This window comes from Podarcis pityusensis (genome assembly GCF_964106645.2).
Source record: "Podarcis pityusensis genome assembly, chromosome: 10".
Lineage (NCBI taxonomy): Eukaryota > Metazoa > Chordata > Lepidosauria > Squamata > Lacertidae > Podarcis > Podarcis pityusensis.
In genome coordinates, this window is record NC_138035.1 from 49,785,013 (window position 1) to 49,811,120 (window position 26,108).

At 42.6% G+C, this 26,108-nt stretch overlaps 1 protein-coding gene and 1 long non-coding RNA gene across 4 annotated transcripts in view; both read left to right on the forward strand.

Moving 5' to 3' along the window:
• The window catches only part of LOC308486080, a 234,704-nt gene that overhangs the window by 182,818 nt on the left and 25,778 nt on the right, over positions 1–26,108 (forward strand). The gene's annotated exons all lie outside the window — the stretch shown is intronic.
• AMIGO2 (adhesion molecule with Ig like domain 2) overlaps positions 16,990–26,108 on the forward strand; it is a 41,893-nt gene continuing 32,774 nt past the window's right edge. For 2 of the 3 annotated variants that reach the window (XR_013990904.1, XM_081022358.1), the window contains exon 1: positions 17,317–17,555. The gene's annotated coding sequence lies outside the window, so the exon portion shown is untranslated. Of the gene's footprint in view, positions 17,556–26,108 lie in introns of all 3 variants that reach the window. The other variant, XR_013990903.1, reaches the window with a different exon arrangement.

Here is a 26,108-nt window from a genome sequence, read left to right on the forward strand (position 1 = left end):
CCTCCCTCCGTAAGCTAAGCAGAAGCTTCCCAGGCTTTGGGGAGGAGATACTAGTCCTCTGCCATGATGCTGGAGCCCTCCTCCCTCCTTCTCCAAGCCAGATGGGCTTTGGGAAGGTGCAGGAAGGCTCTTGGACATGAGAGCATTGCACTTCCCTTCCTAAGCTGGGCAGAAGTTTCCTGGGCTTTGGGAGGGAGGCACTAGGCTTTAATACTCTAATTTACTGGGAACATTTAGGAAACGAGCCTAGTCCCTTTAATCCATTGGCTGCACACCACTGCTGAGGAACATATAAAATTAGGAAAAGGCTGCCATGTAGCCCTAGGGTTGTAGGTTGTCCATCCTGGGCTTTCAGCAGTATGGTCCAAAGACAAGAAATTGTGTGACTTGGTACTCTGATTCCTTGCCCATTTTATACACACTAATAGCAGACATGATACAACTGGAGATAGCTATCAAGGGATAGACATACTGTATTGCTTCTTGCCTTGGGGAAAGCTCACCATGGTGAGTAAAGACTTTGATTTGCAGTGATAGATAGATAGATGATAGATAGATAGATGATAGATAGATAGATAGATAGATGATAGATAGATAGATAGATAGATAGATAGATAGATAGATAGATAGATATCGATAGATAGATGATAGATAGGTGACAGGTAGATAATAGATAGATAGATAGATGATAGATAGATGATAGATAGATAGATGATAGATAGGTGATAGGTAGATGATAGCTAGCTAGCTAGCTAGCTAGCTAGATGATAGATAGATAGATAGATGATAGATAGATAGATGATAGATAGATGATAGATAGATAGATAGATGATAGATGATAGATAGATAGATAGATGATAGATGATGATAGATGATAGATGAGAGAGAGAGAGAGAGAGAGAGAGAGAGAGAGGGAGAGAGAGATGATAGATAGGTGATAGGTAGATGATAGATAGATGATAGATGATAGATAGATAGATAGATAGATAGATGATAGATAGATAGATAGATAGATAGATGATAGATGATAGATGATAGATGATAGATAGATAGATGATTGATAGATAGATAGATAGATAGATAGATTAGATAGATGATAGATAGATAGAGATAGATAGATAGATAGATAGATAGATAGATAGATAGATAGATAGATAGATAGAGATAGATAGAGATAGAGAGATAGATGGATAGATGGATAGATGGATAGATAGATAGATAGATAGATAGATAGATAGATATCCATGAAGGTAGTAGTTGTAGTGTTAGGCTACAATGAGATAATGTGTGATATGAAATATCACCCACAGAGAGACTTTGGGAAGATTTTTCTGCTCCAGCATATCATTTTAAGTACAATAATAGACTATAACTTGCATGTCACCAGTTTTGGATTCAAAGATCTTTTGAAAGCCTGCCTGACCATATAACGCTTCCCCAATATTACTTTCAGCCTGCCTGCTTGAGAGCACACTGTAATTTTTTCCTATAACCATATCATTGTTTCTGGCATAGCGTGTTATTACATTTGAAATTACACTATCCAAGGAATTCAAACAAGTCTAATGAAGCTTCAGGTCTCAGAAAGGCTTCTTTCTAATTAAAACTCTCTTTTCATCCATGAGAAATATTATGAGAAAAAAAGAACTGCAGAAACTTTAAATATTTGCACTACGCAGGAAAAGGATCAGCAAAATTTATACCTCTTTTCATTCTAAATTGTCTTTTTCAGATATGTCCTTAGCCACAGTTAATGCCATGTTTGTAAAGAGGTAGAAGGTTAATTTTTAAGCAGCTCATTTAACAAAACAGATATCAGATGTCTAAGGTGTTCCAGCAACTTGTGTATGAGCATGGAAACATTCAAGCATTTACTGAAAAGTAGGCAGAGATATATATATTTTTTATATTTATTTTAAAAACATTTTCACATTATCCTTCTGTATAAATATTCTAAGGACAACCATAGCTGTAATGATACCTATGGCTATAATGATCAGATTCACTAGCAGGGGTGCTAACTTGGGCCCCAGGTTATGGGTGCCCAGTGTGTGCACATGACATCATGACATCATGACATCATGCACCCCGCGACCTCAGTGGCACTGGAAGTCAGGTTCCAAGGTCTCGCAAGGCCTCAGGCAGCATCTCAAAGGTCTCGCAAGGCTTTGGACATGACTTCTGGTCTTCGCAAGGCACCAGGTGTTGCCTTGGGGGCCCTGCAGTGTGGGTGCTGAGCACCCACAACAAAACTTTTGTGGGTGCTCAGGCCCCCAGAGCCCCCTATAGTCAGCACCCCTGCTCACTAGGGTCCCCTTGGACCAGTCACTACTAACCTACCTCACAGGGTTGTTGTGACTATAAAAAGGGGAGTTATATACACAGCTTTGAGCTCTTTGGAGGAGAGGCAGGATATAACTATAATTGATAACGAGGTAGTATTTGCATTGTGTACATTAGTTTGATAGCATCTGTCAAGGCTGCCTCAGGTCTCAGCTCACAAAAGACCAACGCCAATTTCTTCTTATATACAAAAGTGTTTATTGGAGTTCATTGTTTGCTTCACATCCGAGGCGCGCAGCCCCACGTCTGTTACGCTTAGACCGTTGAAGTCCCCTCTGAGTCAGTCCCTCCCCTGCACCAGTTTAAGAGGCTTGCGCTGCTCCACCTCTTCCTCTCTTTCCTTTTCCGCAGGGTCTTCCTGCCCGCTGGGGTTTCGCCCCTCCTGGATTCCCCTGACGCGGAATCCCCAGATTGCTCTTCCCCCCTCCTGCGGGCTTTGGGACCTGGCTCCTCCTCCGGGCTCCCTGTACTTCCGCGCGCCTCCACATTTGAACTTGGTGCGCGCGTCCAACCTCTAACCTTCCTTTTGACAGTTACACTACTCCCTTCACTACTCCCCTCCCCTTCCGGGAGGGTGGCTTGCTCCGACCTCCCTCCTTTCTCTGCTGCCGGAGCTGCTTCCCCTGATACACTGGAACCTCCACCCCCTTCGCTGCACTCTGGCGGGGAGGCTGGTCCTGACGCCCAGCTGCCACTTTGGGATCCCCCGCTGGCCCCCTGCTCCTGACACGTCCCCCCTGGGGCTCCCCTGGCCTTGACCACCGGCGCCCCCTTCTGGGAATCCTCTGATTCGCTGGAAAGACTCGTGGAATCTCTTGAGTCATTGTCATCCTCTTCCTCGCTGTCCTGGGATTCATCCCCATCGCTCTCCATCTCCTGCCTACCCTGTGCCTCTGTCCCTGAACCCCTGACAGCATCATAGTTTTAAACGAATAGTGCCGTCCTATGCACATAGACTGCATAGTTCCGTGGGGCTTATTCTGATATAAATCTGTTTAGGATGGCATTCTAAATTACAGTACATGGAATTATTATTATTATTATTATTATTATTATTATTATTATTTCAATGTATATACCACCCTTTATCAAAAGGTCCCAGTGTGGTGTACAACATGAATAGCATTTTAGAACATAAACGATAAAAATAAAATAATGATAATAAAAATGATAATAAAAATTAGCACCAATGCATGATCTCCGTATATAAGATGTACTTATATTATTAAAGAGAACAACAACTACCAGTCTTTTAGAAGACATCTGAAGGCAGCCCTGTTTAGGGAAGCTTTTAATGTTTGATGTATTACAGTATTTTAATATTTTTTTGGAAGCCGCCCAGAGTGGCTGGGGAAGCCCAGCCAGATGGGCGGGGTATAAATAATAAATTATTATTATTATTATTATTATTATTATTATTATTATTATATGCGAAGCTTTTGATTTGTGTGTTGGAAGCCATGTGAGTTTAGATGAACTAGCCTTCCTTATGCAAGGTGACTTGACCCTGTGGTTTCAGACATAAAGTGGATAGGATCAAGAGAATGCTCTAGAGTAGATGCGGAACAGCTGGTCCTCCACAAATTCCATTATACTTGACCCTTGACCATGCTGGCTGGTACTGACTCCGTGAATATCTTGAGAGTCACAGGTTTGCCATTCTTTAGTAAAGAGTAAATTATCCTCCTGTTTCTCCAAAGAGAAAACAAACAAACCACAAGAAAAACAAAATAAACCAAGTACCATCCCTTAGAAATCCCAAAATAGATGCAAATAAGTATTTAAAAGCATGTTTTTTAAAAATTCAGGGCCCTCTCAGACCAGCAGCTATCCCTGTTTCCCAGAAAATGAACTGGTGCCCATTTCCCTCATATGCTGGCTTCTATATAATACAATGTCATCTTTTTTCTGTGTTGAATTACTTGAATCAAATAACGCTTGAGATAATGCCCCATGAAGGTTCTTGAGAGCAACTTTTTAATTAGAGATTCTGAACGATTGAAGATATTTTTAGCACTCTATGGACAATGAACCCACTGAAGAGCATGAAATTTGATATTTATGAAAAGGCACAAATATGATGAAGGAAGTCAGCGTAACACACTGTGTCAGCTACTTCTATAGCACCTTTCAGCTTGGCATCTGTTTCCCCAGTGAGAGAAACAAAGCCACATTAATTGTACTGTTGGGTTATCAATTACATCAAGGCTTTAGTTTAATGAAAGCAAAATAAATTTGTAGAGGTAAAAATGATATCAGGAAGCACAATCGGTCAATCAATTAAGCCAAAGCACTAGAACTTAATTAAAATTTTCTTATATGTCATGCTTAACAGATGGTGGGAGATGTTGTGAGAACATTCCAGAAAGCCCTTAGTCAGAACTTGCTAGAACTTGCCATTCTGCTCCTTGGCAATAAAGTTTTATACATTGGACTTTTACTGCCCTGATAGTGTTCACTTGCCTCCCGCTGGTAACAAGTGCTGGTAGTCTGATGTGCCTAAGAATATAGAGGATTGGTGGCAGCTGTAGATTGGTTTGGCAGCAAAACAGCAAAAGGAAGCCGCCTCAAGTGGTGGATAAGACATTGGGTGGAATTCTAGTCCATTAATGGGTTGGGGTGAAGTGGTGCTTCCAGCAGTGGCCAGGGATGGTCCACCTCAGTTGACCTGCGTATTGATGGTGGCCCAAACCCCAGGCACTACCATAATGAAGCTTCAGGAGGCTGATAATGGATATACACCCAATGCTACATCTGTAATCAATAAAGCTATGGCCAATTTTTAATCCCAGGCTGTTGTCTTGTCAAGTTTGATCCATCATACCATTTCCTATTGCCTTCACCCTCCAGGGTTGGGTGGAGGCATTGTGCGTGGGTCAGCAACGCTCTTTCCTCCTCCCAAAGGCCTTTTCAGTATCCTCAGCTTTTGTAGCAGGAGTCAGACATGGCCCCGCCCTCCCAGGCCAGGCAGGAATCGGCCTGCAAGGCAGGGAGCAGGTGGTCAATTCAACTGAATTCAATTCATTTATGAGTGTGATTCTGAGGATTATGCAGGCCATGTTGAATCTTGACGCATGTTCAGCTGATCTTTAAAGTTGCTGAGACCTGGGACTTTTGCTTAGAATCAGAAAATGAATTTCCTTTAGACATCTAAATTAAGGGGTAAATTTGCCTGTGACGATGGAGTACAGTGGTACCTCATGTTAAGAACTTAATTCGTTCTGGAGGTCTGTTCTTAACCTGAAACTGTTCTTAACCTGAGGTACCACTTTAGCTAATGGGGCCTCCCGCTGCCGCCACATGATTTCTGTTCTCATCCTGAAGTAAAGTTCTTAACCCGAGGTACTATTTCTGGGTTAGCGGAGTCTGTAACCTGAAGTGTCTGTAACCTGAAACGTCTGTAACCCAAGGTACCACTGTATTTAGATGCTGCTGCTGCTGCTGCTGCTAATGCAGGAACTATGCTCCAATTGCAATGGGGTTGTTTCATATCACAGCAAATTAATCACTCTTTTAATCATGGATTAGTTTAGATATGCTGCTGAATCTTCTGGGATTTAGTGTCAATAGGTAACCAACTGCTCCAATTTGCTGGAATTTAATACACTGACATCAACTGTAGGCTTTTTTAATTGCACAAATAATGTAAACAGAAAATCCCTGGATTACACTTTTTTTCTGAAAGAAAGCAATCTGGTATGATAATTCAACGCTCTCCATTAAATTTGAATCAAAATATTTATACATGAGTTAGGCAGATAAAAGGGTGCAGATATTTTTCATATCTGAATACTTTTCTTACTGCATAACAATCCATTTCTGTTGTTGTTGTTGTTGTTGTTGTTGTTGTTGTTGTTGTTGTTGTTGCTGCTGCTCTCATTGTCCTTATGAACAACAGCAACAAATAATCACATATAGTTTATTAAAACTATCAATTCAGCAGGAAAATAATATTCTGAGGTATTTTTTGTTCCTTACTCTTTACAATTTAGGCAAACTCTGTGTTTTCTACTGAAAATAGTTCTTACAAATCACTGAAAAACAGCCTTCTTCACCCTGGTGTGCTCAGATACTTTCAGCTACAATTTCCACCTGTCCCAGTCTGCATGACCAATGCTCAGATGATGACAGTTATAGTCCAGAAACATCTGGAGAGTGCCAGATTAAGAAGGTTATTACAGAAGCATAATCACAGGATGATCGAATGGCACCAGTATACCACAGCCAAGGCCAGTGTAACATATCAAGGCCAGTTAACCTGTGCACCTCTCCCACTCTTAACCGCTTGTTTAATCAGGGTTTAAAACATATGGTCAGTGGAGAAGAAGGAGAGGCACATCTCATGTCACACACCCTCCCAACTGCTTGACTGTTGATTAATGGACAGATCCAGGTCAGGTCAGCCTGCTTGTCCTGAGTTGGAGTAGGGCAGCTTCTGGGGAGATCAGAATTTCAAGAGTGCACTCCATCAGGGCAGATGGGTCTGCTTCCCTATGCAAAGGTGGCCCCTGGTTCCAGGGGACAAGACTCTGTTGTAATATATAGTTACTGACTCACTCGTGCATGCATGAAAGGGTTAACCTGAGCCCAGAGCTCAAGTTGCCAGAGTGGGTGTGTCTCACAGCAGCCTCTGCTCTTCTGCCTACACTTTCTTTCTTTTCTGTGCTTCCTGGAGCGTGAAGGAGGAGCCATACAATGGCTCCCTCCAGCTGAACTGAATCTCTACAAAAAGAAGATCATTAAAACCTGCATCTTTGCTAACCCATAAGAAAACCGAGCACTTTTATTTTTAAGCCTTTTGGAAACTTTTTTCATCTTTATTTTACTGCCAGTGGGTGGAGACTTGTTTGCTTCAACTTTTGGATACCCTGTGAGTAAGGCAGTGCCAGGGCTGCAGGGTCAGGGGATGTCCAATGTCACCAAGGGCCACCAACAAAGACATTAAGGGCCGTATGTTGGGCTGCCCTGCCCCAGAAGGTTACCCGTGAGGCAATGCAGCTGTCAGGCTGAAAAAGCTTCTCCCCTCCTGCTCAATTGGTAAAGGATAATTACATTTCCATGTTAATTTTGATGTTTGCCAAAAGCAACTTTTAAAATAGCTATCATCTTGTGCCATTGTACACATTTAGCTGCTTCTCATTTGATTCCACTGCGAAAAAATCCAAACAAGACATTTTGGCAACATGCAAGAGAGACAATTCAAAGGAGTCTGTATAATGCCAGACAGCAGACTGTAAACAAGATGCTTGCAGAGTCATAACAAAACCAGTCTTGAATATCACTTTGCAGCCATGTAATTCTTACGACTGTCTACCTATGGAAACATATTGTGCAGATTCGCAGTCTCAAAAGTTGCTCAGAGATGATCCTGGTAGCCAACAAATACGCAGAATTCAGTCATGAATCATTAGATTTTCTATGCGTAAGTGGTGTGGAGGACACATTTGCATAACCATTTTTGCTGCTACTCTTGTCATAGGCATAACTCTATGTCTAGCCTGGGCATTCAGTGCTGCCTTGCTATGCTTCAGTCACTGACGTTTTCCAGGGCATCTACGCAACACTGCCATTCAGTCATTATCACCCTGCATTTTCTCTGGGTTCTTCCATTTTTTTCTCATTCCACAGACTTTTTCCCCAGCTGAATGGCAAAGCAGCGCCATATCCACAGGTTTAGATGGCCTTAGCACTACCTCTTTTTAAAGTGTGTGGGGCGATGTGGTCAGGAATGTTTCAGGCAAGCAAACTTACCACAGCTCTGCACACATTCATTGCAACCATTTTATGGCCCTGCTAATTAAACAAAACAATTTTATAATGGTGAGCTTAAACAGAATCAAATCAGAGAGGGGAAGGGCAGCAATTTCTAGGCGGTCTCTCAGCAGACGTGATGGACTTAGCTCTGCAGTACATCTCTCCCTTTGTGACAGCCAGGTGGACATCCTGCTGACAGGTGACATTTGAGGAAGAGGAGGAGCCAAGTAGTAGCTGGTGTCTCAGCCAAGCCAGTAGGGCAGAGGTAGCAGACCTGGAACCAGCTGGGTGCACAACTCCCAACATCCCCCAAATCTCATGGTGGCTGAACCTGACAGGGTTTGGAGTCCAGCAACATCTCGACACCATGTTGGCTGCCAATGCAATAAAGATTTCCTGTCTCAGGTGGATAGATATTTCAGTGGCTGATCTGTTCACATCCATTTCTCCAATGAAAATTCTTTAAATTCCATTTAAAGAGGTGTGTGTTTAAAACAACATCACAAAGGTGCTTGAATTATTCCTTGGCTCTCTATGTATATTACGGTATTCCTTGAAAAACCCCTTGTAGTACCATCTTGCATTAGTACTAAAAAGAACGGCTGCCTTCTTTAAATGTTGTTGTTTAGGTTTACCAGACTTGCACAGTATTTAAATTGCATCTCAGTTATAGCCATATCCATACCATCTGGTGTGTGGGCTCGACAGCACAAGCTAATTTGTTATGTGTTGTGCAAATAAACCTTCCTTTGTGCGGTTTGCTTTAACTTGTGTGTTTATAAACACCCATCTGAAGCAGAAATTAGATGGACGTTTTCAACATTCTCCAAGAAGCGAAGGATATAGCTCAGTCTCTGGAGGCAGTCTTGGCAGCAGTCCAGCACACAGGTAGTATTTGAGCGGCAATTTATGCATTTATTTGTCTTTGAAGTCCACCCTTTTCGAGATATGTCAATCATACACCCCAGACCCAACCCCAACCCCAAATCATTAGATGATCTTCCTAATGTAATCCTAAACATTACAAGTAAGCCACATTGAGTACAACAGGGCTTGATCCCAGCCAGGTAAGTATTTATAGAATTGCAGCTGTGTTCCAGGTATTTCTCTGGATATGTTTAATCTCTGTTTTCTGTAACTTTTGAAACAAAGTTTATTTATGCCTTAAAAAAAGAAATAACACCCTGCGCTATTTTGGGCTCATGGCAGGCAGCAAGAGTTTGACAACAGAAAAATTAAAATGTATTAAGCACCCTGGTCCATCTGGTGGTAGGAGAGAAATGAATGAATGAGATATAATTAATGCCACCGAGAAATGTTTACAACTAAAATACCTCCTGCACCGATTCTCTAGCCAATTAAAGCTTGGTTATATAACAGGTCTTCTAGCACTATTTGAGAATAGTTCATTCCTGGGTGGCAACATGTTCAGAGCAAAGAGACAGGTACTGAGATCACCTCTTTAAATGCTTTCCGTTTGCCTAGGTTGAAAAGTTCAGTCCAGGTGATCAGTACAAATTCAGCAGGCTGAATGCAAGGATGCATACTAAACTTCCCCCTTTCTTTACCAAACCTAATATTAAAACATGACGTTAAGACATGCTGTAATCTATTACTCATGCGCAACTGTGGGGGATATTAAAAAGAACAGCATTCCTAGATCTGCTTTCCAGCTCACTTTTATAACATGCACAAATGAAGGGACAGGTTGAGCCACGAAAATGTAACGCTACCTATGTGGATAGTGTCATCATATAGTTTAGTCACTAGGTGGCACTGAACTTAGTTGTATCTGGGTGGAGTCAAAAATTCCCCGGCTTCTGTGACTCTGCCCAAGCACTTTGTTTCCAGTCTACCACAAGTAGGATTTAAATGGCATCCTCTGTAATTTCATAGATATATCAAGCTAAAAATAATTGATATTAACAGATGTCAGCGCACTTTTTAATTACATTCCTGTAATATGGGGGCTATCATTAGGACAACAAAAGTAGATTTTGTGAGTTTTTATGGTTGCCAAGAGACTTATATCTCAAGAGTGGCTGGGGAAACCCAGCCAGATGGGCAGGGTAATAATAATAATAATAATAATAATAATAATAATAATAATAATACAAGAGACTGGAAGAATAAAAACCAGTCTGTGACACAATGCTCTGGGGCCCTAACTGCTCTTGCTGCATTTAAACTTAAAAGCATCTACTTTATGTAGGTACTTATTTGGACATTTGCCTGGAAAATATCAATGTATAGGTTCAAATTAAGGTGGATGTCTTGTGAGTTTTTTAGTTAAAATGTGAGTGGATGAGGTTTTTCCTTTCTTCTCACCCCTTTTTTTTCCTTTCTGTTTTTCTTTGCCTCCCCCCCTTTTTTTGTTAAAGATGCTATATAAAGTCAGTTTTAAATTTTTGCATTATTCTGTTTTGTTCAGAGGGCCCCAAGTTCTCATGCAAAGTGCTGGAGCTGTGGAACAGACCTATAATAATAAAGTTTTATTGGATACGAAAAGCTATTAAACTTTCCCAAAACAGCCTCGAGGCTCTGATCTGGCGTACCGAGGAAAATCATTACAGCCAATTTACTTAGCACTGACAAAGTAGTTAGTACTGCACAGAATGCAGAAGGGGAAAACCAAAATCATCTCATGAAGGACGAAGCAATCTAAATGACAGGTTGGGAGTGGAGAAGCATCTAACATCAGCGCTCTGCTATCTTGTGGAAAAGCTAAGTTTCCTTCAGTAATAGTTTCCTGTGGAAGTGATTCCTGGTATGGGTTTGCCCATTTTTCATACAGAATATTTTACTATTTTAATTCAAAGCATTCATCATTCCTTTAATCAAAGAAAGCCAAAATGACATTTTGCAAAAGTAACTGCAAGACACAGCCTACCATGCAGTGCTTTTATTTAACACCAAATGCCTAATAATGTTGATCCACTGTAACTTCAGTTTTCTGGAAAATTGAATGAACCATGGAAATAACTTAAGAACTGAGAGCATTCACCCTCACTTGAAGCTTCCCACTGTGCAGCTCAATTGAAACAAGATGGAGATGCTGTCACCCACAACTTGACAAAAGTTGCAAGAACTCAGCAGTGCTTGAATTGTTTTCAAACATTGTCAGTGTCAAAGACTGATTATAGGCCGGAACCCCAAGAGTCATTTTAAATATATGGGGTTTTATTTTTATTGCTTGTATAGCAGATTCCCCCTGCTATATCATAATCTGCTTCCAAAAGTCTCCACTGACTTCAGAGCTGTTGGCCATGTGGTGGTTGGGAAGAGTAGGGGCTGCTGTTCTGAGAAATACAAGCTCCATGAGACCTGGAGTTGTGTTTGGGTTGCGTTAACAGGAAGAGGAGGAGGAGGAGGAGGAAGTAGAGGAGGAAGGGGAAAAAATGTGGGAACCTGACTTCCCTGGGAAGTAGAGAGTCTTAAGTGGAATCTACACGCATGTAAAACACACAGTGAAAAGTTTTGAAAAATACATTGAATTTGGCATAGCTCACTGTTGCCATCTAGTGTCACATTTGTATATTGCACTAAACACATTTAAAACATTTTATTTGCAGCTGTATAGCTGAGTTCTTAGTAGAAGCTTGGAGGCTGGGGGCAGCCATATGGGGAAGTGGAACCGGAGGCAGGAATGGCTGAATGTGAACCCCCAAAGGAGGGTGCAGTCTTGTCACTAAGAAGCGGTGTCATCTTTACATATAGGAGCAGACCTACCCACCCCGTAGGAGTGCCTGTTTGCAATCCTGACATCCCTGCAAGATGAGAGCATCTCATGTGTGAGTACACCTTCCCTTATCTTTAAAAGCTTGGCTGGCAGGTGTGAAAACTTGTTAGGACATCTTTGTTTCTTCCATTCCGTTCTGAACTTCTTGCTCTGCTCTTGAACTCCTGAACCATAACACCTGAGACTTGTGTCCACTGAGGAGTCTGTGCCACTTCCCTCAATGGAATCCAATTCTTTGTTCGCAAGGTAGTAATTTCAGAATGGCAATGTTCCTGGAAACATTGTAAGGAACAGCCAGGTACAGTGAGAAAAATTGGTTTAGTTGCTTGCCTAGAAAAGAAATCTTGATCCGCAGTAGCTTTCTGACAAAGCATGCAAGCTAAGAGTTATTTTTGGCCATAAATTCACTTCTCCTACTTTGTGCTCAAGCACTTGCTAGTCTGCTGTTTGACACCGTTACCCTAAACATATTTACTTTGAGCTGCTCCAGCGCTTTCCAAAGAACTTCCACAAATCAGCCTTTTACCTGTTGACATACAGTGAAAAATCCACTGGAAATGTTACTGTGAGTTTTTGGGGAGAGGGAAGAAAGTAAGTACAGTGGTACCTCAGGTTAAGAACGTAATTCATTCTAAAGGCCCGTTCTTAACCTGAAACTGTTCTTAACCTGAGGTACCACTTTAGTTAATGGGGCCTCCCGCTGCCGTCACCGCACCACCACTGCTGCGCGATTTCTGTTCTCATCCTGAAGCAAAGTTCTTAACCCGAGGTACTATTTCTGGGTTAGTGGAGTCTGTAACCTGAAGTGGCTTTAACCTGAAGCGTCTGTAACCCGAGGTACCACTGTATTGGAACCAAGCCTTCACCTTCTGATGCAATCCTATTTTGAGCTAAAGTATAATCACTCTACTAGGCAATCAGGGTTCATAGCAATTATTTTTAAACCTATCTTTTTATCATTTGATGGAGTATTTTGTTCCAATGGAAATGCCTAGTTTGTGGAGCTGGGATTCGGTTGATTATCATCATTTAATTAACTGAAGTAAGCTTTTTAATACATTAAGACAAAATCTGTTTTGCATCTATTTATTCTTGCATTCATGGTCTGAGGCTTTTGCCTTTACCAAGGCAAGATTTGGGGGATGAAATCTGCACGGTGACATTATACCATCAATTCCAATCAATGCTATTTCCAAGATTAGAACCTTGCTTTTCCCTGTTTATATAACCAGAGCTCTGGTTCCCTATCAGTGCCAGGGATTTAGGAAGCTGAAAAGCTTGCTCTGAATTGAGGATTATTTCTACACACTGAGGCAAATTTATCCTTGTGGTAAGTCAGATTCCTTCAGTGACGTTACCATAGGAATAGTATTGTCTCAAAGCATTCAATGTGTTCTTCTGGCTTAGGTTATCTGCAGTATTTGGGTAATAGCTCCCCCCACCCCCTCAGCATGACTTATGAAATCCCAGAGTCTTTACTCCTAGGAATCTAAGCCATGGGTGGGAGCTAACACTTGCTCTAATGTACTTAGTAGAGGCAGCTAATGCCTTTTACACGGCATGCGAATTTGGTCAAAGCAAAATCTTTAATAGAAAAATTAACTTTGTTACGGGAGCAGGGGAATGCCACAACTTGAACCAGTATTAAATCCTTTCTCCTAGTGTTTGTATGTGATGTCAATCATCATCATCATCACCACAATAAACAAAAACTAAAATACTCATTCAATAATACGTTTTAAAGGAGCAAGACCTACTCACCCTGCTTAATAATAATAATAATAATAATGATTATTATTTGTACCACGCCAATCTGACTAGGTTGCCCCAGCCACTCTGGGGAGCTTCCAACATATATAAAAACATAACAAAACATTTAACATTACTGGTCATTGACTGAAATAAATAAATAAATAAATACATTAAACATTTTTAAAAATCCCCATACAAGGCTGCCTTCCCCACCTAACTACAAACATCAGAGTTTTTTATTCTTTTCCAAATTAACAAACAGCGGTAGCAATTACAAAATAGCAGCACAGATGAAAAACCGCAATGATATCCCCAAGTTCAAAACTTCCCACTTCCTCCCAAGACTGATATGTTCTAATGAGAGTCTGTGTCCTTTTGCCTTACTCATGATTAATCCAATGACGCCGTCTGTTAGTTAGTGTTCCTTGCTTGCTCTGCCAACATAGAAAACATTGAGAGTATTATGGGGCACCCCAGAAGATGGCAGCAAATAGGCTCCTGTAATTCTATTTGGGCTCTGCAGCTGCAGTCAGTAGAAAAATCAGACCTCCTGATCTAATAAGACAAGAAGACCAGGTCTTGCAAAACCAGAAATTGCCCATGCTCCATGCACTCCAGGGTAAGGATCCAACTGCTGGGGTAGCTGAAAGCCTCCTTTCATAGTAGTGAGTTCATCTAGGAAATATGAGCTCATCTATTTGCGATTTCATCCAATAGGAATTCCTGCAAAGCTGAGCAAATCCATATTTCAAGTAGATCAGCATTTAGGCCTTGTAGTAAAATCTAACAGCAACCAGTCAGAACGCAGGTGGGGTGCCACCACTGTTGCACCTTCCTGACGGACAGCAAGGACAGGGCAGGGTGGTGGCAATGTTGGGGGAACACCAGGTTGACAGCAGCGAGCCATGATATCTGTGCACTTTCCCTGCCCCATTCTGGTCCCAGCAAGAGGCAGCCAGGTGGGCAGCACACCAGCAGGGTCCTACCTCATGCAAAGTGACTGGAGAAGGCACAAGTCCCCCAAGCGATAAGCTCTGCCTTAACATAACAGTGAAGCGCATCAGGACATTTCCACATATTACCGATCCAAATATAATGCTCTGCTTAAAGTCACGATCAAGGGGCTTTCATGCACCATCAGGGCCATGCGGCACGGTGGCAAGCTTTATGAAACGCGGATTTTTCATGCAGCAGGAAGCGCCTGTATTTCTGTTTCTGATGAGCTCACGAGGGAAAGCGCCTGAGAAAATCAAGAAGCATTGCTGCTTCATTTAATTCCCAGGAACACAGGGAAGCCCCTATCAGTGCAGGAGGTGAAGCCTGAGTGGAAGAGCGGTGGGAACAGCAGCAACAAAATCAGCCCAGGAAGACAAACAGCCCACAAGACAGATGGTTAGTAAAATGCAGCAGCAGTGCTGAAGTTCTCTGCTTAGCTAGAAGGAAATCCTCTCTGGCTTTGCTTCTGCCCTCTAGGAAGACTCTTGCATGAACACCATCAGAAGACTTGCCATCTGGCCTTGACTTTAAGGGCTTGTACCTTGTTCTTTCAGAACAGTCACAGCTTTTGAGAACATCACGATCGGCTCATGGTTGCAATCGTCTATTGTTTGATGAAAACCCATCACAAAAATCCAAACAGATCCGCAGTATGCTGAGCTCCATTGGGACAAAAGCTGGGTGATAAATCTGCTGGATCTTGTTTTAGAAAACCTCTGCCCTCTTATACCTATGGAAGCAGCGCCCTCTGAGCTCCGTGTCCCTTGCTTGAGAACATCACAGTCTCTTACAGTAAGATCCATGCATTAAATGTGTGAAGCTTATTATTTAAAATGTTAACCATTTTAAATTTTAATCCCACATTTCTGCAGAACTTCCCATGTAGAAAACAAAGTAAAATCACAGGTCCTACATATACAATGTGCAAATTCAATGTACATGTTGAGCCTCATGAATTCTAATAATAGGTATGTCATCTGATTAATGTCTATTATATCCATGCTGCTTAGGAACACAACAGCCAATCCTATGCAGACCTACTCAAAAGCAAACCCTGCGGAGTTCAATGGGGCTTAAGATAACACTCTATTGGATTGCAGCTTTCATTCCAAAACAGGTGTTAATTTGCATGAACAGGGAGAACTCTGGAGTACCTTAAAGAGTAAGATAAATAACCTCTTGCTTCATCAGAAATGATCATATAATGGATACCTGCTTTTTCAGGCAGTTGTAGCCTAGTCCTTTGAAAAATTTACTCAGTCCTAAAGAGCATGGGAGAAGCAGAGAAGACTATCTGCCACCACAACTGAGACCAGGGGGACTTGCTTGCTAGGATGGAGAGCGAATCACACACACACAGAGCTTCAGACTGATGTAGCTGACAGGACTGAGCCTCTTGCTGGATTCAAAACTTCTGGTGGTCAACTCTGTCAACAACCCATTCTGGGACTCTCTGCCTGCTGTTGCCTTTACCTTTCCATCCATACATACACAGTGGGAGCTTCCTCCATAGCAGAACCCTCACCAACAGTGGTGCTCCTCTCTGCAAATGAAGGCTGGAAGAAAGGCACCAACACACCACCCAAACTCCTTCCAGCCAAGAACGTGGGCAAGGATAAGATCAGGAGCAGACTTTGGTAATATTTTCACAATCATTCCTTTTGGCGTAGCTGCCTTTTAATGGATCTTTTCAATAGGCTGCCTGAAACTTCACATTATTACAAAAGCACCCTCTCGGTTTGGTGCCTTATGACGGGGAACCCTCTGCACTGCCCTAAATCCGGCACTGATAATCGCCTTCTTGGTGTACATAGAATTGTATGAATGAATGTTTATTGCGGTCGCAGACCACTCATAGGCATAATGGATCGCAAGACATGGTGAACACACACCGTTTGAATGACAATGCCCATCAACTTTTGGGGGAATGACCCTCTGAAATATTTTAGGGGGGGGCGAAGGGACCTCAGTCCCTAGGAGTTGACTCCTATAACACCTTCCCTGCTCCCCCAAGAGAAGCAAAGCTCAGAGAAGGTCGCTGGTCACCCTTTAAATACATCCCTCTTTCATCTGCTGGCGAGGGCAAAGGAAGAGAAATTGTTGTGTTCTTATTATTTGACGGTCTGGCTAGCTGGCTGCTTCTCATGTATCAGATGTCAAGGAAATAAACAACTATCTGACTTTTAGAAGACACCTGAAGGCAGCCCTGTTTAGAGAAGTTTTTAATTTTTGATGTTTTATCGTGTTTTAAATATTCTTTTGGGAGCCGCCCAGGGTGGCTGGGCAGGCGTGGCCAGATGGGCTGGGTATAAGTAATAAATCATCATCATCATCATCATCATGCAATATTTCCCCACCCGCTGCTCAGTTTCCTCCCGGGTCTTTTCCAACCCAAACCTCCCTTGGGAGACCTCTCCACGTGCGGAAGGCTCCACACCCTGCACCACCGACGGCGCCGCCTCATCCATCTCCAGCGGGGGCGGACCATTCTGCGCCTGGAGTTCGCCCCTGGCATTCCGCTGCCGCTAAGGATTCGGCCCTTGGCAAGCCAACCCGGGAGCGAGAATCGAAACGCTCCTGCCACTGCGAGCTCTCCGGCAGCTTCACCAGCGCGCTCTGTCGCCAGGGCCGTCCGAACTGGTTCGAGCCCGGCTGACTCGGCCAATCGCGAGGCTCCCGACTCCGGGGAGCCAATCCGCTTCGGAGAGGTGGGCGGAGGCGACGGAGCGGGTGCGCAGGGGATGCCTTGTGCGCGCTTAGAGCGCTCGCTTGCTTGCCTGGCGCCGCCGCCGCTCGCCCTCCCGCCAGCTCGCTCCCTTCCGCCGATCTCGAAAACTTCCAGCGCACTCCGGGCAAAGGAGCATGCACGGCGGGCGGAGGCGCAGCGCGAAAGCCCAGGCCCCTGGTCCCACGCCGGATCTCCGCAGCTCTTTGCCATGAAGCACTGGCTCCCGCACCTTCAGGATCAGAGGTAAGCTTGGCCGAGGTGAGGGTGTCCCTTTGGAGGGTCCTTCGTGCTGCGCTTTCCTCGTCCAGACGTAACACTGCGCAGGGTGCTTTGACCCGGGAGGGCAGGGAGTTTTCGGAGTCTCGTTCACCCTTTAAATACACACGTGCCCTAAGGATTATGCACGCGATCCTTCACTCGATTACTCGGAAGCAATCCGCTCTTTGTTCCAGAGGGATTGACGTCGAAGAGTTGGGCATCGAGGTGTAAATCTTACGCGGGGAGATCCGTCGCGCTAGGGTAGGCTTCCTAACGTGCGAAATTATGAATGGAATCGGCTTCCGAGGGGAGTGGAATGAAATGACTGGGGAGCGACAGAGAAGCGACGCGTCGGCAAACTCTGGAGATATATTTGGTGGGGTGTCGATTATTTTGAGATTTATTCAGCGTCCCCCAGACGTCACAACGTCCCAGAAAATAATGGCCATGTGTTAGAACGTCGAGGCGCCACAACAGCTTTGCTGTTGAAACTTTGATGTTCAATTGTGGCGACAAGGAAAGCCTCTGGCACCAGCTTTCTAAAAATGAAGTTAGGGTGGGGGATAGAAAGAGTAGGATGCGGGGTTGAAAAGGAAAGGGCAGAATGCTGAGGAGAGGAAGCGGAGGTGCATCCCAGTTCAAGGGGAGCTGATACAGCAAACGGCAGATCCCTACTTGCCCCAAGAGAATGATGGGGGGAGCTGGGCTATATTTCCGTGGGCCTTTAAGAGCAGCACATTTTCAGGCGCCAAGACAGAAAACAGAAAAGGGAAACGAATTGCAGGTGGAGGCAAATCTCAGTAGGGAGCTGCAAACCTGGCTAGGTAGCGTTAATTGGGAAGAGATGCATTCCCTACAGCAGTATGTTGGGAGAAGGTGGGATGTCAAAATTGCATGGAGGTGGCTTAATAATCAGACTCTGTAAAGAAGGAGGTGAGTCAGATGGTGGCTAGGACAGGTGGGATTAAGTTTAGGTAACAGTGAGCAGTATGAAGGCTGTAACGGAATGATACTGTAGGCCCCAGGCAAAATGGAAGAAGGGAAAATGTGCAAGAAAGAAATGATTACAAGTGCCAAAAATGAACCTTTGTTATATATAATGTCCCTTTTTATTTATGTAAACAGGAATCCATTATAAGCAGAAAAACTGGGGGATATATATGTTGGTATGAAACTGGTGGGGTTGCAATTATGAGTGTTTACATCTGTCCCTCTCCCTTATCATTCACATAAAAGTGATTAGGAGAGATGCCAATAACATAGATGCAAACTTCTGCAAAGTCTCTTGTGTGCAATCAAAGGGTATCTGAATTTTGTTTCCTTTGATTTGAGCATACCCACAGAAAGCAAGCGAGTGGCTAATGTAAATCCATTGAATTCAGTAGGTCTTCTGAGGTCTGCTTCTGAGTATGACTTGGATACAACCTTTCATTTATTTTTATTTGTGAGATGATACAAAGTAATGGCTTCGATACAAAATATGGCTGCAAGCTTTTTTGGAATTTGCTTGGTAGATTTATCAGTTAACTCCACAGTCCCAAGTAGACAACTTTCCTTAGAAGTAGGTCCCATTGATTGCCCATGGACCATCCTTTCAAGTAAGCATGCTCAAACTGCAGCCTATAGTTTAAAAATTAAAATTATAGTTTAAAGATTAAAATTCGTCCCTCAGCTGATTGGCAAGGGATGATATGGAAGAGCAAATGACTGGGCAGGTTGTACAGATGGACCCTCTCCTTCCTTGTGCCAAGGTTAAGGGAGAATAATCAGATAACTTTCTTCCCATTTTTATCCAAAGCTATCAGACATTTTGTGCCTTGGAATGAAACCACTGTGGCTTTTCTTCTAGCAATAAGAACAACAAGCAATTGAGTCAGTTGAAATCAATGTCACTATCTTTGCTTAGACCTAGATCAACTGGAATCCTGGAGGGAACATTTTGTACCCTGGTTCAAGTATAATGGGAAATAGCTTATGAAAGACAATATTCCATTTTCTTTTCTTTTATCCAGTTGTTTGAGTAACTTATATGCAGGGGAGCAAGTAGAAGGAACTTTCCTCATAAAGGCTCTGTATTTAAATGCAGTTGATTAATTGATTAAGATCCATGTGATTAATCAACTTGTAATTGCTTGACAAACACTGCATTAAATAGATATTAAGATTCCTATGCGGGAATCAAAACATAGTTCAGATTCTTGTGGTTTAGCATAATTTTTCTGTGTGACTGGATATCAGCCACTTGGGTTTATTTTTTCATCAGGCTGGGATGATCAAATCAGTCACTATATCAAATGCAGTGGATTGACACAATTTGAAAACTAGGGAGGTTATTCCCCCACCCCAACGTAACATGCTGAACCATGCTTGCTATCCTATATTATTATCATAACTGAATATACAAAGCTCCATTAGAACCTTAATATTTGTCCTGATCAGCACGGAGACATATGCATATAAAATCTCTTCAGGAACAGCAAACCATTCTTTTTGCTAAATACTTCAAATCAAGCAAAATACTAAGTTCAAAATAATGCACAATAAACAAATACATTCTCACAGGGTCAATGTTTGCGTGTAATTTCAAATAATGTATTCCTTAGCAAAGCATGATTAAGAGATTCTGTAGGCATAGGATGGGAGAATAGAGAACAAGAAACCTCGTAATCCAACCAGTTAAGCAGTTTAAGGGAGAGAGATTTCAGCAAGTGCTTAATACTTCTGTGGAAATCAATGAATTAATATCAAACTTTGGCTGGGTAATTCTCCAGCTTGATAATGTATCCCAAAGATTTGCTTATCGTTGTTGCTGGCATCTGGTTAAATTCTAAATTGGTTACATTGTTTTTTGGAAGATGTCCCAAAGAGGAAATAGCATTTCTGGTGAGGCCTGTATAGGGTGCGTAATTATTCTTCTCTTTCCTTTTTTAAAAAACAACATTAGACATAATTAAAAGAGCAGGATGGTTTCATTTTGTTAAAAGCATTGGATCCATAGTTTCTTTAACTTTTCTCTTACTTCCCACGGATTTGTAAAATCATGTCCATTGGTAGGGAAGTCTCCAAACCATCAATACCTTCTGGTAGTTTAATTCATTTGCCTTTCTGCTTTTTATCACAAAATACTTGTGCTGTCTAAAATGCCCTTTTTATTCATATCTGCCTTTATTTTTGTGTTTACTTAATAAACATATCGGTCACTTTTCAGCAAAAGCAGCTCTCTCAAAGTGACTTACCAAGAAGAAAATATGTAATTATTACTCATATCCATTAACATTACTACAAAGTTGGACTCAGTTCAAAACCAGGAGCCTGAGTTGGAATGCCTGGCTGTTAAAGAATCAGATGGAAATCTTTCTATTTTATTTTTCTACAAGGACTTGCAAAGGCACAGAGAATATTTTCGTAAGAAATCCATCACTGTTTTTGCTTTAGTATTCTTAAAATTATATGAAACTTTTCTGGCTGACTGCCTAAGGCAGCTATGGGTAGTCAACACGGTGCCTTCTAGATGTTTGACTCTAGATCAGTGGTTCTCAACCTGTGGGTCCCCAAATGTTGTTGGACTACAACTCCCATCACCCCTGAGCTCTGGCCTTGCTAGCTAGGGGTGATGGGAGTTGTAGTTCCACAACATCTGGGGACCCACAGGTTGAGAAAGGCTGCTCTAGATGGTCCCATCAGCTCTAGCCAGCATAGCCAATGGACAGGGAGCATGGGAGTTGCAGTGCATCTGAAGGGTGTGGCACCAGCTATCCTTTCCTTAAGCTGTTGGAAGCCTCTCTTTTGAACTTCATTTATCTTGAGGGTGGAGAAACTGTAGTGCTGATCAGTCATCCCTGATCAGTGGCTATGGTGGCTGTGAGAGTTCACTGACATTTGGAGGGCCATAGCTTCCCCATCCACGAGCTAACCATATGCTTCTCTTTTAAAGTTCAGCTGCAGAAATAGCTTAGCAACAATTTCAAGTGAAAGTTAAATAGAATAGCTTTATCATAGCTGTCCTGTCCTACATTTCTGATGTATTCTTTCTTTTGGGTGGGTGGGGGGGGAGAGAAGCCCTGGGTATTTGAAGCAGAACATAAGTGACAGAATTCCAGTGCGATTCCTGCTATTGAACAGCTGCTTTTCTAAATGACTATGTTGTCTTTTCTAAATGACTATGTAGGGACGCGGGTGGCGCTGTGGGTAAAACCTCAGTGCCTAGGACTTGCTGATCGTAAGGCCGGTGGTTCGAATCCCCGCAGCGGGGTGAGCTCCTGCCCACCTAGCAGTTCGAAAGCACCCTTAAGTGCAAGTAGATAAATAGGTACCGCTTTATAGCGGGAAGGTAAACGGCGTTTCAGTGTGCGGCGCTGGTGCTGGCTCGCCAGATGCCGCTTAGTCACGCTGGCCACGTGACCCGGAAGTGTCTCCGGACAGCGCTGGCTCCCGGCCTCTTGAGCGAGATGAGCGCGCAACCCTAGAGTCGGACACGACTGGCCCATATGGGCATGGGTACCTTTACCTTTACCTATGTTGTCTTCAGCCACAAGTGGCTCTCCATATGTAGACACCAGGGGGACTACCAGTGATGGCAGACTTGGGCAGCTGGCTCAAAGCATGCAGGGTGTTTCTTGAGGACACAACCAACCAACCAACCAACAGCCAGCAACTGTTACAGCCGTTTCTCATGAATCGTTGCCATCCGTATGTCTCTTGTCTCAAGATGTGTGGCCTCAGAGATGTTTTGCACATCCCATGTTGAGTAGATCACAAATGAGGCCTGCAAGTCAACTGTATCTCTATGTGGGTTGCCTTTTCTTTTTCCTAGTTAATACCCAGGGCTTTTTTCCAGCCGGAACTCACCAGAACTCATTTCTGGCACCTCTCAGGTGGGCACAATTGCCATTATAAGACTTTGGAGCTTTGTGCTGGACTTTGGAGCTTTGCAGAATGAAGAAAGCGAGTCGATTCCACAGTACCCACGTCTCCAACCCTGCTCACTCTCGGGGCTCTTACTAGAGCTTACCGGGGAGCAGGGGAGTCGCTAAGGGTACCTGCTGGAACTCCAGGTCCTCAGAATGCTCAGTCTGAGGTTTTTTGTGGGGTTCCGCGATGCTCTCGCAGTCACCCCAATCTTCAAAGCACGAGGGCTCTTTCAGCCGAAAGAGCTCCCGTCCGTCATTAATCGGGAGACCAATCAGAAGTCCATGGCTGTTATTTTCCAAGATACATGACAAAGAGCAATGTAACTGGTACAGCAGTACCACACAGAAGTGGTGATGGAGGGACACTACTCTGGCCACATTCATACCATACAACCTTTTCAGTACATGAAACTAGACTCAGGGGTTCTAGACTCGGGCATTGAAGGAATAGGGTGGCCATAAAACTATTTGGGAACTTGCCTACTTGTCCTCTCCCTCTTTAAGCTGGATAATTACAATGATGTAGGCTGGTGTTCCTCAGTAGGTAAGGTTCTCTTTGTGTTCCCTGCTCTGAATGATGTGAGCAGTGTAGCGACCCATGAAAGAGTCATTTTGGTGGGGCTCCATTGTGGTGGTCTCCCCACTGAAGTGCATCTTGCCTCCACAACATATTTGCTGTGACAGGTGAGGATGTCTCTCTCCTGCTAGCCTTCTAGAGGTGAGGTCTTCTAGAGATCTTCACCCTCCATTTTAAGTATGATGCTACTATTATAATAGTTATGAATGAGTTGTATCCAACTTATTTTGACTCAGAGTAGATCCATTTGAATTAATGGACCCAAGTGAGTAATGTCAATTGATTTCAATGAGTCTACTCTGAGTAAGTCTAACACCAGAGACAACCCTAAACATTTTATTTGAATTTGGCTTTAATAATTGTATTCTATATTATATTTTGTTGTTTGTGACTGTTGTGGGGAATGGGTGATATAAAAAAAACACCTTAATAAATAAACTCCACATTGACCAAGCTGGCTAGGGCAGATGGGTGCTGGAGTCCCACAACATCTGCAGAAGGCTGGGGTGTAGTGCATGGGCTGACTTTTAACATTATGGGATTTCAATGCCGTCACAATTTGGAGGTTTGTCAGCATTGTGGATTTAGTTGCAGCTGCTGTGACTCAAGAAAGTAGGATTGCAGAATAAATCCCCCAAAAGAAATCTTCTAATCAACCCAGCAATATTGAGATTATTGTCTGAAGGAGGAAAAGTAGGCCTGGGGAAATGGAACCCATGTAAGAACTCTGGGCTTTCTCCAGAATATGAACTCTGGGCTTTAAATAGTGCCAAAAACTGGAAAGCCCCTTCCTAAAGTATTGTTTCCATCTGTGAAGAGGATTTTGGAATAGGAATGGCCACACAGCTTGAAAAGGATGAATGGGGGATAATCTCTATTTTTCTGTGTGTCCAATAGAGACAGAAACCTTATACAGAGCGCAGAAGCTGCAGCATTCAACTCCTTGTGTTTTGAAACACAAAACCTGCATTTCACAGTCTCTGTATGTAGATAAAACCATACAGGGGGTTTTCTCCTGAGATTCTCTCCTCAACAGTCATTAGCAGAGTTGTTTATGATTGGCTGTGAAGGATCAATCTGCGTTTTTGGTTTTGTTCTTATAACTCAGAGGATAATGCAACATAGGAACTAGAGTAAAACTATAGCAGTACTCTTGGTTAAAGAGCGGAGGTGTTTTTTGTGCTTTTAAAAAGAATACCTTATATAATAAACCAGTAAAGTAGTCTGTGCCCTAGATAGGTGTTTTTCACATTTGAAATCCAGAACTTATTTTTCAGAGCTTGATTTGTAAGAATCAACCCAAAGCTTGATTCCTAAGAATCCAGGGGCTGCTTGAAAGTTTAGCAAGACAAACTGGTCCCAGGTTGACCCAGTAGCAAATCTGCAACCAGTGCAAATCTCCGAGCACAGGTGTTGTACGTTGACAAGACCTCATTCCTGTCAGCAATTGTTCTGCAGCATTCTTCACTAACTAGCTTCTGGATCAAGAATGAGGGAAGACCCAATAAGTATAAATAGATTAATAGAGTATTAAAGGGAAAAATAAGGTTAGAATGTGTTAAGATAATTATAGGATAGAAAGCAGAGGAAGATGGAAAGGAATTGCTGAAACAATTAATAGAAGTGGAATACAAAAAGGGAGGTGTGAGGAGGTCATTGAAATAAGTGAATGAAAGATAAGATATTGAAATTGTTTGATGTGTTTTAAACTGTTTTTGTTTTGTTTTGTTAGTTTAATGTGTTAGTCTTATGTAGTGTTATTGTATTGTATTGTATTGTATTGTATTGTTCATTTTTTTGTAGTGTTTAAATTGTTGGAAAAGTAATAAATATTATTTAATAAAAAAAAAAGAATGAGGGAAGACCCACATGGAGCGCATTGCAGCAATGCAGTCTTGGAAGTAATCAGGTTAAACCATGAACTACTGTGGCAAGGCTTTCCCAATCCATGAACGCCTGCAGCTGTCAAACCAGATGCAGTTGCTGACAGGAAATTCCTGGATGCAGAAGAACCCTCAAACTTCAAACCTTCTCCTTTGGGGGAATCCAGGGTAAGCAGCAGACCAGTTTCTCAGTCACGGGAATGACTCACCCACAGTTTCATTCTTCATTATTTTTCTGCTCCTTTCCTTTCAAATATCTTGGGGTGTTTATCATGTTGGTCTTCAAGTTGGTGGCACAAAATGTTATTGCTTTACTCAATACAGCTATGACTCAGGCAGTCTTTGGAAGTATCATGGTAAATGAGAGCAGACAAGCTGTGTGTCTCACCTATTGCAAACATGAATGCTTGGTGTACTGAAAACTAGTCACTGTTGGCATGTAAACTATGCTAAATAATTTCCCTATGTTAGCATCACATCTCTCTGCCTCTTGCCCCCCTCAGTACCTGACTATGAATGCTATCTGTAACTATTTGAACCAGTGAATTAAGCAGTGTATCAGTGCTTTGTAGATTACGGATATTTAAGGCAATGTGGAAGATAGCTTTGGTTTCTCTTCTTTTATGCAAACTTGCCCAATTGTTATAACAGAAGAGATTAGAAACAGTGAGTTTTAGCTTCCTGTGTATCTTAATATTATTATTATTAATGGGGATGAATGGCAGGCATCTGGGATACTTTGGGCTCAGTAATAGATGTCTAAAATATGTGCAGGCCATTTTTATTTGTTTGATGACATAAATTGTATTAAATTTGGTGCAATCAAATCCTGGCATTTCATACCTCTTGGATTCTATGTTTATAAAATGTTTGTTGGCTTGCTGGAGCTAGCCATGTGGTTGAAAGGGATGACAAGATAGCATTATGAGTTGCTGACCTTCTGTGCTTTTTCGTGTAATCACCAGTAATGATCCCTACATCTGAATATTAAGCTAGGGTTTTCTGGTGCCTGAACATCCCTGTTGAATGAAACCAGCAGCATGCCCTTGCGGAGTTAACATACTGCAGTCAAGGAATTTGTAAAAGAGATCTGCCTGGCCTTTCATGACATTTTAGTTGAACAGACTTGAATCTGCTCCTCTATCTGGCTTTGACATAAATTCATAGT